Source organism: Myotis davidii, unplaced genomic scaffold (assembly GCF_000327345.1).
Source record: "Myotis davidii unplaced genomic scaffold, ASM32734v1 scaffold436, whole genome shotgun sequence".
NCBI classification, from domain to species: domain Eukaryota; kingdom Metazoa; phylum Chordata; class Mammalia; order Chiroptera; family Vespertilionidae; genus Myotis; species Myotis davidii.
The window spans coordinates 3437380-3451197 of NW_006292604.1; the positions used below are offsets into that span (position 1 = coordinate 3437380).

Below are 13818 nucleotides of genomic sequence, written 5' to 3' on the forward strand. Positions count from 1 at the left end.
TTGACTTCAGCACTGTGCCTCCTCTGAGTGTTGGTATGCGTTTCTCTTTCCTCCTAGTTGTAGGACTTCCACTCAGCCAGTGTTCCTGTGGTTCTGGGTGATGTCTGTTCCGTCTTTTAGTTTCACTTTTGAAGTGGTTGTTCGAGGCAGCAAACTCTGGTGTTAACCTACTCCACTATCTTGGTTCTCCTCTTACATTCTGATTATATTATCTCCAGCTTGGGAAGTTTCAGGCACTCTTTCAAACTAACTAACCAATTTCCTAATTCTTCCAAGATTTGTGCTGGGTCCCCCCATTAACCAACCCATTTTCTGGACCTTTTGAGGGGAAGCTGAGGGGGTTTCCATATTCCTTATCCAATCTGATCCTTTTCCCAGGCTAGAGGCCTCATGATTGCCATCTTGGCTCCTACTAAGCATGCCTCAGCAGAATGACCTCCCCTGAGCCATTTTGGCTTCTACCGGGCATGCACGCAGCAGAGTTGAGTAAGAATTCCCCCTGCTATGTTATCCCTCCTTGGTGATCCCAGCTAATGGCCCTTAACATCCTCTCTGCCCTCTTTGGGGATTAGGTCCTGAAGGGCAAGGGTGCAGTGGTCCCCTGGGGAGCCAATGAATGCTGCACCTTCCTAGTGAAACCGGCTTATTTCCTGACTTGGCTCCCTATTTTATTATGTTTAATGTCTGATTTGATTTGCTCCCTTCCTTTATTTATAACTAACTAGCTACCTATGCTAACACTTCGGAGCTTTGTCTGTAAAAGGACAGAAGAGAATTATAGAATCCTAGAAGTAGTTGGAAGTCCTAGTGATTATCCCATCTTTCTCACTTTACAGCTGAGATCTGTAGAAATTGAGTGACTTATTTATAAGCAAAGTGATAGCTAGGGATGAGGGACAGTGTGAACCCAAGTAGTCTGATTCTTAAACCAGGAATCCTTTCTTGGCAGGAATTGCCACTGAGGAAAATGATGCACAGGCTGGGGTAGGAGGTAGTTGAGCAGAGAAACTGGGATATTTTTGGATATTTCACCCCTAGGCTGAATGTGTTCACACGTGGAGTAAAGAAAAAATTTAAAATGATACTTTATTCTCAAGCATTAGAAAGCTTCAAGCTGAGCAATGGAAGTTGTGGGGATTTTTGGGGGGCCTGGGGGGAAGAGGTGTGATTCATTCCCGTAATTATTGCAATGCCATGTTTTATTTTGAATGGAGAAGTCATTGTAATATTTTCAGTCTCACTTTCATTTTCAATTGTTTTGTTATTCATGGATCATAGGCAGAGGAAGACAAGTTGTTAGTACTGAAGCATCTCTAGGAAATTCTTCTGGGCTATTAAGCAACCATTTCCATTTCCTCCCTCCCTCATGAATTGCTGCAAAGTCACAGCACTTAGGAAATGGATTAGATGAGTGCTGCTTAAGAAAATAACCCGCTGGCCTTCCGATGCCTTATATTAGTAAGTGTCCTCTCTATATTATTACTTCACAGATCCATGTGTGCCTTGTGAAGGGGATGCAAAAGCAAGTTCTCACACTTTACTCTCAAATGTAAGGATTCTGTTTGGTCTGGCTATAGGGACCTCTCACTATCTGAGGTCCCATTGTGCTTCCTGTACACAAGAGTCACCAAAATTGATAGGAATTTTATTTTTCCCAGGGAAATGATTTAAGTTAATATAGAAAAAGTTAAATGCCTTAAAGCTAAGAAGTAGAGTAAATTTAAAACAAAGATAAAAATGCATATGTGCTTAAAAGTACAAAAGGGAAAAGTTATAGATAACTTATTTAACTCTTGAGGCTGATAGAATAAAATGGAAGATTAAGTCTGATTTCAGTGGCTGCTTTTTAGTCTGCTGATAGCAAAATCAAGTCCGATGTGGGTAGTCAAAGTAAAATAAATGCCCATCAGTCAACCAGCATTATACGTCTTCACTAGGAAAATTAATAAAGTGGAAATTTCTACGTTTAAGAAGTAATTTCTTCTTAGTTTCCATAAGAGAAACGGCACTGACCAAATTTCAATTTTCTTATGTAATGGCACTGTTTCTATGAGCAGCTATTTCTTTTATTATTATTGTATCCTTTATTGTTTGTTTTTTGTTACTGACATTTCTCAGCCTATATTTTCTATTATACACTTTTCCAACAATGCTTATTTGATCTCTCTCTAGGCTCTCTATATTCACTGTCATTCATATCCTTTTGTTTTGTAGAATTAATGTTGGTCAAAGTTAAATTTATATATACAATATCCTGCTATGGCATTCTTTTGTCTTTTTCATCTATAAGACTAGGACATTAAACCTCCTGGTTGGTTTAGCCCTTCCCAAGATTCTGGGACTCTTCTTGCCTGAGGAAAAAGAGGAAACATAAGAATACCATTAGAGTCAGTTCAAGCCTTTCTAATTCTGTCTCTATTCTAGTTCCACCATGTGGTAAATACCAGCTAAGTACTCACCAAAGCCCTGTTTTCCTGCTCCTGGGCACACAGCTAATCACATCCCCCATCACCTTTGTCATGGCTAAGGTTCCATTTCCCAGTTAGCTTTGGACATGTCACTGAGGTCTGTGATCAAAATTAGTGTATCACCTCCATTCTTGGCCCATGAAAATCTCTTAGTCATGATTCCTTTATCCCGTTCCCCCTCTCGTGCCTGCTGTGTGCAGATGGGCATGGCAACCTTGAAATCCTCATGATAAAACTGACAGTCGTAAGAGGGAAAGTGTATGGTTTCTGAAACACTGCTTGAAGGAGAGATACTTATCAATCAGAAACATCCATTTAAAACTTAAGTGGAAAATAAAGTCCCCTTATTAAAAAAACCCACTTATAAAAAACCCACTGATTAAAACCCCACTGATAAATAAAGTCCCCTTATAAAAAGCCTACTGTGTTTTATATATTACATTGGCTGTAATTCCCTTATTAAAATGGAGACACATGCTTCTGCAATAAATTACAGTCCTAATAACTTGGTCCCTTTTTACTGGCCCTAAATCTTAGTTGCCTGTGTGGCACCTTGCCTTCTCTCTCAGTCCTTCAGGAAACTGAGCTCTGCTCTGGAAGCCTGATCCATGGAGCAGGCACTGGATAGACTGTCTAGTGTGAGGATCAGACTAGAACTAAGTGCTCTCTTGTTACCCAAACACAGGTTCAGAAGCACCACCTGGTCTTTCGGGATTCTACCACACCTGCTCTCTGGGTTTCTTTCCCCACATGCCTGACTCTGAAGAGTGTAGCATCCCCAGCTCTGATACTACCATCTCCTTGTGGTCATATGAGCATTTTACATTTTTAAAGTTTTCCTGCTGTGGAAAAAACGGATTCTATTTTGTGCTTTAAAAATAAATTGGCAGAATTACTTATTTATTTAAATGGAAAAAAAATAACATATACAAGGAAGAAAGTCTTTCATATGTCTTTCAAAATGAAAAAAAATAAAATCTTTAAACTTACTGAATAAATTGTGATACTTTGAATGAAATCGTAATCAGCATTTAATTATCATAAGATGGGTGAGGAGATTTCAGTTTCCTTTGACAAGCAATTAGACATTTAAAAAAATATATTTTATTGATTTTTTACAGAGAGGAAGGGAGAGGGAGAGAGAACCAGAACATCGATGATGAGAGAAACATGGATCAGCTGCCTCCTGTACATCTCCCACCAGGGATGTGCCCGCAACCAAGGTACATGCCCTTGACTGAAATCGAACCTGGGACGCTTCAGTCCGTCAGCCGATGTTCTATCCACTGAGCCAAACTGGTTAGGGCAGCAATTAGACATTTTGGTGGACAATTACATTGCTCTCTAATAAACATCCCAATAAAAAAGAAGTTTCCTATAACAAACATGCAATGTTTTCAAGATTACAGGTGTGGTTAATCCCTCCCCGCCAATGCCCAGTGTACTAGACTCCTGGAATCAGTGTTCTCCTACATTGAGTCTTGACTGGTCCCACATACTCTGTAGAATGCAACAGAAATGATGCTTCATGACTTCCAAATCTAGGTCAGAAAATGCCTTATGGTGCCTACTTAGTTCTCTTGAAACACATATGAAAGGAGAAGCCAATCACCAAGTAAAAAGTCTACCTACCAGGAGATCGCCATTTCCTCTTTGTGAGGAAGCCCTCGGTGGGTGGCCATGTGGAAGGACCCCATGGAAAAAGAGAGCTGATCTTGCCATCCCAGCAGAGGTGCCAGGCTTCTGAGTCATTTCACATCCAGCCCCAGCCACCCTGTGACTATAGCCATTTGAGAAATGCTAGGTAAGACATACCCAACTGTGCCCAGTCAATTCAAAGATTTAAAACTAATAGTAATAAATCATTTTAAGCCACTTAGTTTTGAGGTGGTTTGTTATACCAAAGTAGACAACTGGATAACAGTCTAACAATTCTTTTAAAATATAAAAGGTTCTTGCCATCTTAGATTTGTTTTGTAACTTCAGTGTATTTAATCTCTGTATCATAAACACAACTTCAGGAAGTTCAAGGGATTGGGGAAAATGGGAGAATCTGAGGGTCTATTTAGGCTAGAACAGATAATATACCTTGGTGGTGCCAGGAGTAGAATATAAGATAGTAAAAACAATTTTTTTGGAAAATGAATTTTCCTAGGGCTAATTAGAATGTACAATCTAAGTAGGTGGTCATTAGAACTGCATGAATAGAAATGATTTACTGGAGTCATTTAAGAAATTGAGACTTGGTGTATAGCTATTCCAAGGTTGTAAGCTTTAAAAAAATACATGAAAATAAGAATTGTGTGTCATTAACTATTGATCCATATGCAAATATACATTATTCAACAGTACCTGTCATCTTTATGGAGGAAGGAAGATAAGAATGATAAGAGGTGTTGCTAGGATGTCCATGGCTTGTGAAGATAAATCCAGGATAATTTTCATTTTACAGTTGTCCATAGTTAACATGTATTTAAAGGAAGGGTGCTGTCTTTGTTCTCAATTGTTTCATACATAAATTTTATCCTTGATTTTCCTCAGCATTACAGATTTGATCAGCTCTTTACATTAACAAGAAAGCCTCTTTCAAGCTGTAAATTTATTTAACACACTGTAGGTTTATTTAACTTCCCATAGCTGTATTTTACTCAACAATATACTTATATTTCATCACATAAATGACTGCTCTGAGAATTCTCTGACTCCCTCATGACCAACAGGAAATGTAATGTGGTTTGTAGTTCAAAAGGATTGTTAAGGACCAACTACTTATAGCTTGAGTATTGTTTTTACTGCTCCCAAGGCAAGCATAAAAACTGAGCAGTGAGAGCTTATTCTAGTATTTAAGAAAGGAAGGAAGGAAGAAGAAAGAAAGAAAAAGAAAGAAAGGAAGGAAGGAAGGAAGGAAGGAAGAAGAAAGAAAACTGGGCCATGATGCCTGGATAGCTTTGGGATTTGGGAGCTGGAATGAGGATAACATCTGGACCTTGGGACCACCAGGGACCAGATAATATGACAGTAAATATCTTAGAAATGGCAAAATGGACAAATTAAACTATCACCATATGCAATCTACTGCCATAGAACAATAGAATTCTGGAGGAATCTATTTGAACAATGAATCCTGGAGGAGACACAGAGTTATAATGCTGAGTTCGTGAATTCACATGTGTACTAAACATTTTCTGCATGCTAAATAATCAGAATGAGAAAGACATGTATTCATTCCCCTGCCGCCCCTCAAAAAAAAAGTAGATCTTACTGGGATTAATAATTACATTTGTAATTTTTAACAGCTTTTAAAATTTATTATAGTACTTATATATATATATTTTTAATCAAGGCATTCCAAAATCTAGCCATGACAAATAAGAGTCTGAAACTGTTTAATGTAAGACAGGAAAAACAGTCTTCATAGTCAGAACTATTCTTATTTTTTCTTCCTAACTTATAGCACACTGTTCATCCCCAGCTCTTTTACATCAACAGAACAGGCTAACACTCTATGCAATGGAAGCACATTTTTCTTGAGGGAGAATGGGGATTCAAGGAGAGCACCATTAAGCTGGAAATGAAGCCCTAAGGTGAAAAAAAAAGTTATCTTTGCAATTCCAGGCCAACCATGAACTAACCTGCATGATTTCACTTGAATCTGCAGAAAGTAGGTGTGTCTGGGACAACCTATAGACAGAAAAAACGCATTAAGACTTCCAGGAGACCCTCAAGGAGTGATTGTCTCTCTTGGTTGCATATTAGAATTACCTGGGGTGGTTTTAAAACTCTGGATGCTCAGGATGCTCATTAGGTCAATTAAATCAGGAGCTGGGGCGTTTCGGGGAGGTAGGCTGGAAACCAGACATCAATCATTCTTACAGCTTCCACGTGATTTCAGTGTGCTCCCAAGCCTGGATTTGGCTGCTCTGAGGCCTCATAGGTGGGGGAGTCATCACATTATGTGCCGCCTGATGAGCTTCTCAATGGGAAAACAAGCTTAAAGACTTCACATCTGCAGCCTGTTACTCAATCATCTAGTCTCGCAAGAGATGGGATTACAGGATTTGTTGATTTGGCAAGAGGATTTGTTATGGCCTCTGAGGAAATATTAAGCACATCTCACTATGTTTCCATAATTATTTAGCCTAGGCTTGATTCCAAACACACTCCCATTATTTTACTTCACAGCAGATATGGTGCACCGGAGTCTGATCGAAATCTGCTGCTTCATGGAATATAGTTTTATTTTTAAATTTTCCATAACAACCTTATTGGACCATGGCATGACCCTTATGTGGAAATACCTCATTGTATGTATTTAGCATGTTGTTTTTCTCCTATTTTCTAGAATTATTTCATTGGCATTCAACTCAATTACTGGGAAAAAGTTTTCATCTGATATAATCTTAATATCAATAAATATTTAATGTGCTCACTTTATGCAAAGCATGCTGTTATGTGCCTGTGATAAAAACTAGAATTAAGACATAACTCTTCCTCTTAAGTAGGTCAATCTGTAATGGGGATGACCAAGGAGAAAAACATGTAAGTCAAATAAAATACATTGGAACAAGTTCTCATTAGTTTTATGAAGACATTCTGGAAAAAGAAGAGGGCAATTTGTGCAGAAAGGAGAAAGAAACAGGACAAGTTATGGTAACAACTGAACTTAGTATTTTTAAAACTGTAACTTTTTTCTGATTAGTGAATTTACATAGAAAAGAATTGGGAATATAAAATGTACAAAGAAGATAAATAAATTATTACTAGCAATCCCACATATACATATATGAGACATTGATAAATATATATATGTACATCTATAATATATTTGAATACACATTTGTTTAAATATTATATACATTTATGCCTATTTATATATGTGGATAACAATTAATACATTACACATGCACATAACACTACTGCAATATCTGAGAGGAACTAAATAAGACATCCCTATTCATAGCCCAAGTTCTTAATCAATTGAGAAATAAAGAGTAGAAGAGGAAGGTTATAATAATGTCTTCATTATTGATAAAGACTAAGTTGGAGCACATAGCTTTGCATGAGAAACCAAACCATCCGCTAACTGAAGCCCAAAGTTTTGCACTAAACCCTCCAACCATAGGCAATTCTGGATGCTGGGAGATCAAGCTCCATTAAGGGATGGCTTGGCCCTGGAGGAGCAGAGTAGAATTTAAGCTCTCCATAAAGTAGGATGGTTCCCAAAGAGGAGAAAAGTATGAGCCAAGTTTAGTCTTTAGGAATTTACAAAAATATGTAACTATTATACAATATGTATTACATATACTATATATAACATATATGTAATTGTAAGTATATATGATGTAGAAATTCAACATAGTATTACTATTATTACAACCTTCAAACCAAAGTATTTTCTAGCCAGGCTGCTTTATATAGGGTATCAGAAGTTTTGCAATGAAATTAGATGGCAATGGTATGCTTCTCCAATCATAAAATGCATAAAGACTTTCTGTTCATAAAATTAAAGCAATGAAAATGTCCCAATCTTATCTTTAAGCCCTCTGACAATATTAAATTTCTAGGGAAAAATTAAAGTTCAAAGAATATCTACTCTTGCAAGTTAAAGCCAAGTGATGCAAATTCCAAATCAAATTCCTTTGACTTTTAAAAATAAATTCCAGCCCAGCCAGCATGGGTCAGTGGCTGAGTGCTGACCTATGAACCAGGACGTCATGGTTCGATTCCCGGTCAGAGCACATACCTAGGTTGCAGGCTCAGTCCCAGGTAGTGGGGCATGCAGGAGGCACCTGATCAATGATTCTCTCTCATCATTGATGTTTCTATCTCTCTCTCCCTCTCTGAAATCAATAAAAATATATTTTAAAAAATAAATTCCAAAAGTAATCCTTCCCTATTTATAATTTTGTTCAGTTCAGTCAGAGGGGTTCACTACCCCTGGGGAGAGTTGTATTTTTTCAGTAGCTGCAGCCTGGGAACTGTGAGGAATTCTTAGGGCCTCAGAAATTCCTAAATCATTCTCAAGACATCATTCTCACTTCATTTGGACTCTAAAATAGGACTCAGAAAGTAATCCTAACCTCACACTCACCAAATTTAGAATATGAGCCAAAGGCTACCCTTAGAGCAATGATCCACGGTAAGTATCCTGTTCTCTTACACCCCGTATAAGTGTTGTCAAAGGACATTCTATTGGTGTCTGAAAAACAGATGGTAGATGGTAACTATATTTACTTCTTTTTGGGCTGCCAGCCAGTCTACTTTTCTACAATCCACATTCTTTGAATTTAATTGATAGGAACCACTCAGCAAATGATCACTTTTGTCACTACGAATTTATTAATATGTGGGTCCCATATTTTTCCTTCTCACCCAACCTATTAGAAATCTTCTAACTGCCAGGTCCCTTTAAGCACTTCCCTCCTGAGATGAGCTTTATTGTTAGTACTGACTCCTAGGTATTCCATGAGGTATTGTGTGCCTGTGTATAACGACACATTTCCTTTGCTTCTTGGAATGGTACTAATTTGGCCTAAAAAACACAAAAACCCTGCCTTCTAGAAAAAGATGTCACCTTAGGGTCATATTTGTTGCTGCTGAAAAAGCACCCTCAGAATTTCTGAACAGAAGTTGCTATTGAGGCTGCGGGAGCGGGTGCCCCTGAGGTCCTAGTGACAGCTGGTGCCTCAGCCGCTTGGTCTTCTAAAATCTAGACACTCTTCCGCTTCTTTTCCCTCCTACAAATCCCTTGGGCACTGTGATCTCCACATGCCCAGCTACAATAATTATCATTCTGAAACTCGCCCAAACATTTTTTCCCTACTATTTTCATTTTATATGATTGAGCCTTTGAACCAGACACAAATTTAAGGTCAGTGCTTCACAGTTTCAACCTGTGCCCTGAATGCACAATGGCACGCCACTTACTGCCACCTGAAGCAAAAGACCTTAAGTCTTAGCCACAAGATATCTCAACACCTAAAAGCTAGACACTTCCTGGTGTTCTGTGGCTCCTGTGTAACCTTGCTGACTTGCCTATACTTGCAAGTACTAATCTCACTTTAGCCTCGCCGTGATACCAGGCCAAGCTATGCCCGCATCTTAATAAACTACAGCAGTCTGCAGCCTAAGGCCTTAGCATCTACCAAATGCACTGCTTTGCTGAAGCTCTTGCCTTCACTGTAAGTTCAAAGTCAAAATGCTGCAATTTGCACTGTTGGGCCATCTGTGCTGGCTAAAGGCCCATGCCTTTGGCCCCATTTCCACAAAAAGTCTTTTAGGATCAGAGCCATAGTGAGTTGCAAACACTTGACAAAATCAAAAACACCTAGTGACTAATGCTTAAGAACTCTTAGCTAAAAGCTAACTATGCTGGTTGAAAATCTACCTGGCCTCATATAAACTCTGTAGACCACAAAATCTTCCTGCCTTGATACTAAATACTAAGGTTGCTCAATCCACATGAAATTGGCTTTCCAAATTCTTCTTGTCTATTTTTCCAGTGTTGTCAGTCACCATAAATGGCTTTAACTATACATATTTCAATTTAGAAAAATACATGTATAAATGTCAAATCTAGTAAAAATAAATAATACACATACATATTCAATTTAATAAATTTTAATAAATAAAATAAATTACCTGAAATATGAAAGAAAAACATATCAAATATTTATTTATTTTACTAAATTAGATCATACCATATAGAGTAACATGTATTTGGTGTTCATATATCAACAGTATTTAAAATCTTTTCTAATATTACATACTAGGGGCCCGGTGCACGAAGATTCATGCACAGGGGTGGTGGGGGTCCCTCAGCCCGACCTGCACCCACTCCAACCTGGGAGCCCTCAGGGGAACCCTCTCCAATCTGGGAGTTTCTGTCTGTCGTTGCAATCATATGAACGAATTGCCTGAGACCCCCAACCCAGTTTGGTTTGTTGCTCACAGAATAATAGAGGCCTTTTTTTTTCTTTGCTTAATTGATGGAGATTTCCTGGAAGTTTTAGGATATCTTCCCTTTAATTCTTCCTAGACACTCTGATTTTTACTTATGTCTCTCACCTTTGCTTTCCCGCCATCCCCCACTGCAACAGTATCTTGCTCCAGGCTCACTTTGCTAGTGTCTAGGACAGGGGTCCTCAAACTATGGCCTGCGGGCCACATGCAAATACAAATACTGTATTTGTTCCCGTTTTGTTTTTTTACTTCAAAATAAGATCTAGAGGCAACCCCTTTTAATTCTTTCAGCTAATTCTTTTATTTTTTGAATTGAAATAAAATTGACATATATTATATTAGTTTAGGTGTATGACATTTGAGTATATTGAACATAACAACAAGTCTAGATAAAAATACATCATACACACAAAATTATGTTTCTTTCTTATGAGAACTTCTAAGATCTACTCTCTTAGCAACGATTAAATATGCAATTCAGTATTAAGTATAGTCACCATGCTGTATTTTACATACCCATTATTTTATAATTGGAAGTTTGTACCTTTTGATAATCATTTCTAAGGATTCTTAACTGATTCTTTTTGTTGCTCTTTTCATCATCCCTAAAAATACTACCTTGTATTACGGTGCTTCAATTACTCAATTTTAGGAGTTATTTATTTATTCCTTTGTCTCTTAATACACAACCTCTTACTATAGTTAAGTCTCTATTTTTAATTAAATCAACACACTAAGTGTAGTTCACTTGAAAACTTATTCTTTTGGAGCTTTTTCATAAACAAGAGTTTCTAATTTTTTCTTAACCACTATGTCCCTTTATTTTAAGATTACATTTCAATAATTGATTTGAGCAGACATTTTATGGAGTATTCATATGTTTGTTTTACTGTTTCTCCTGGAACATTCTGTCCCTCACTGTCATCTAGACATTCAGAGTGCTAATCCTGGGACTTCTTCTTGGGTAGGAGGCCTCCTTTCCTAAAATGTGTCTTTGTCTATCTTGGATTAAATTATTGCTCCAGCTTAACATGTGTGGAAAGTGATATTTCTAAAAACTTGTATGTCTGAAACTGTGTTTATTCCAAACATTTGGCTGAAAAACTGGCCAGACATAGAATTTTAGTCCAAAATCTATTTCTTTCAGATCTCTGAAAGCTTTGTTCCATGACTATCTAACATCAGTCTTATTGACCAGAAGGCTGGTACCAATCTGATCATTCCTCTGTGGATGACCTATCTATTTCTCTCTGGAATTTATTAGAAACTTGTTTTTATTCCTTTGGTTCTAAATTTACACAAATACTCGTCTAAGAATGGAACTTTTTCAACTTGGAGGCTTATGTCCTTCAAGAGTCAACTCTGGCAAATTCTCTTGAATTGATTATTTGATATATTACAGCCTTCTGTTTTCTATGCCCTCTCATTATAAAACTGGAGGTCAACCGAGTCCAGGGCTCATGCTGCCTGTCACCACCCAGCCTAAAGCAGAGACAGAAATTGGGGTATAAGTGTGTGTTTAATAATATCAGATGGTGGAAATCTGGGAAGGTGACTGGTAAAAACTCTAAATGTACCTTCCCTTAAGCTTGTTAGGAGAAAGCTTATACAGGGGAATCAGGGAAAAGGGATGTGGGTAGGTAGTAAAAGGGGGTTTCTGGTGACTTGTAGTTCTGGAATTTGACCCCCTGTAGGGGCCTTGGGTCTTGATAAATGTCTTCATTACAGATCCCTGGAACAGAATGGTCAGTGTTCTGAAATAGGTCAAGCAGTGCTTGTGTCATTCTGGTCTTTTTGAGACCTAATCGATCAGCCTCTGCATTCCTGATGGCCAGGGGTGTAAATTCAGGGCTGGATTATAAGTCTTTTTGTTCTTGCCTGGTCAGCTGAGATCTGCAGCAAATCTTAGCCAGAACATAATGTTAAACATATTCAGTTGATTAATTAATTACACATTTGGTTAGTAAAAGGGTAGAAAGGAAAGAGAAAGGAGGAGGAAAGGAGGAAAAGATAAAAATAATATTTTTATTCTACCCTTGTGCCCCTATCAATTAAGAATTACTGTTAACATATCAATGTTTATTATTTGTTATTCAATAAACAATTTCAAAAACAAGGTGCAAGTGCTTGGTTTAGATCGATTATCTTGCATGTGATAGAAATAAACTCCTAACAGGTCCTTGAATGTTGACTCTTCAGACCTTCTCTTAGGAAAGGTCACAGAACCAGTAGCTGAACTTGCCCCAGAGGTCATAGGGAGACCAACCCCTTATTGTGTAAGTGTAGACACTTGGGTAATTTAGGTACATTTGTCAAGGTTTTACAGCCAGTTAGTGGCAGAGCTGGGATCAGACTGAAAGATTTTCATTTTCTAGCTAGGTTCCTTTTCCATTGCATGTTTCCCTAGTTTTGTCACATCTCAGTGGGACTGAAGAACAAATTCACACATTGTAGCTCAAACATGATGGGTATGGTTTCCAAAGAAAATTCTAGGGGCTGTTATAAAAAAACCAAACACAAAGTGGAGAAGGTCTACTGAGATGGCAGACACTGAAGATACCCTTCAGAGGTGTGGATCTTACACCCCCTCCCCCAGTCACTGTTAACTCCTACAACTGCTTATGGAGCCATTTGCTAAGATACACAGTGGTCATTAAATATTTCATATTTAAATATAACATTGCTTCCTTAGAAATGACTATCAAAGAATTGTTTAAACTATATAAAGTTTAAAATGCACATGGACATTTTTTTTAGTAGAATAGGGACCTTAGAATAAGCATTAAGAATGAATCATGGTGTTAAAGAAAACCCCAAATGGAACCCACAGTTTGAATATACTGCTAATCCCATAACCACAAAACCAAAACTTAAACTGTCAAGATTAATGAAATTCTGGTTTGGAGCCTGAGAGCAAAGTAATAATTGATTGAGGAATGGTCATGATCCAGACACTTGCAGTAAGAGTTGCAGCAAGGCCTGGACTGACAGTCAGTCAGTATATTTTATCTTCTAATAAATTTTTGTATGCAGCTATTATCCTGCAGGAAATGGCCCCAGTCTGAGGCTTCTGGAAGGAGACATCAATGAATTTGCATAACTAGGTGAATTACATGGGATAGGGAGAAAGGGAAGAAGGAGGGAAGAAAATGTTTAAAGTGTTTTCATACTGATATTCATTGGCTCCTCCCAAAATATTTTTTAATTAAATCTTTATTGTTCAGATTATTACAGTTGTTCCTCCCACCCCCCCATAATTCCCCTCCACCCAGTTCCCACCCCACCCTCTGCCCTCACTCCCCACCCACTGTCCTCATCCATAGGTGTACGGTTTTCTTCCAATCTCTTCTCTCACCTCCACTCCACTTCCTCCCCCAAGAATAGTAAT

At 38.0% G+C, this 13818-nt stretch overlaps 1 long non-coding RNA gene across 1 annotated transcript in view; it reads right to left on the bottom strand.

The window, feature by feature from the left end:
- The window catches only part of LOC107183463, a 17682-nt gene extending 7232 nt beyond the window's left edge, over positions 1–10450 (bottom strand). The window contains exon 1 of the long non-coding RNA XR_001514252.1: positions 10332–10450. This is a non-coding gene — a long non-coding RNA (uncharacterized LOC107183463). The remainder of the gene's footprint in view (positions 1–10331) is intronic.
- Positions 10451–13818: the final 3368 nt, after the last annotated feature.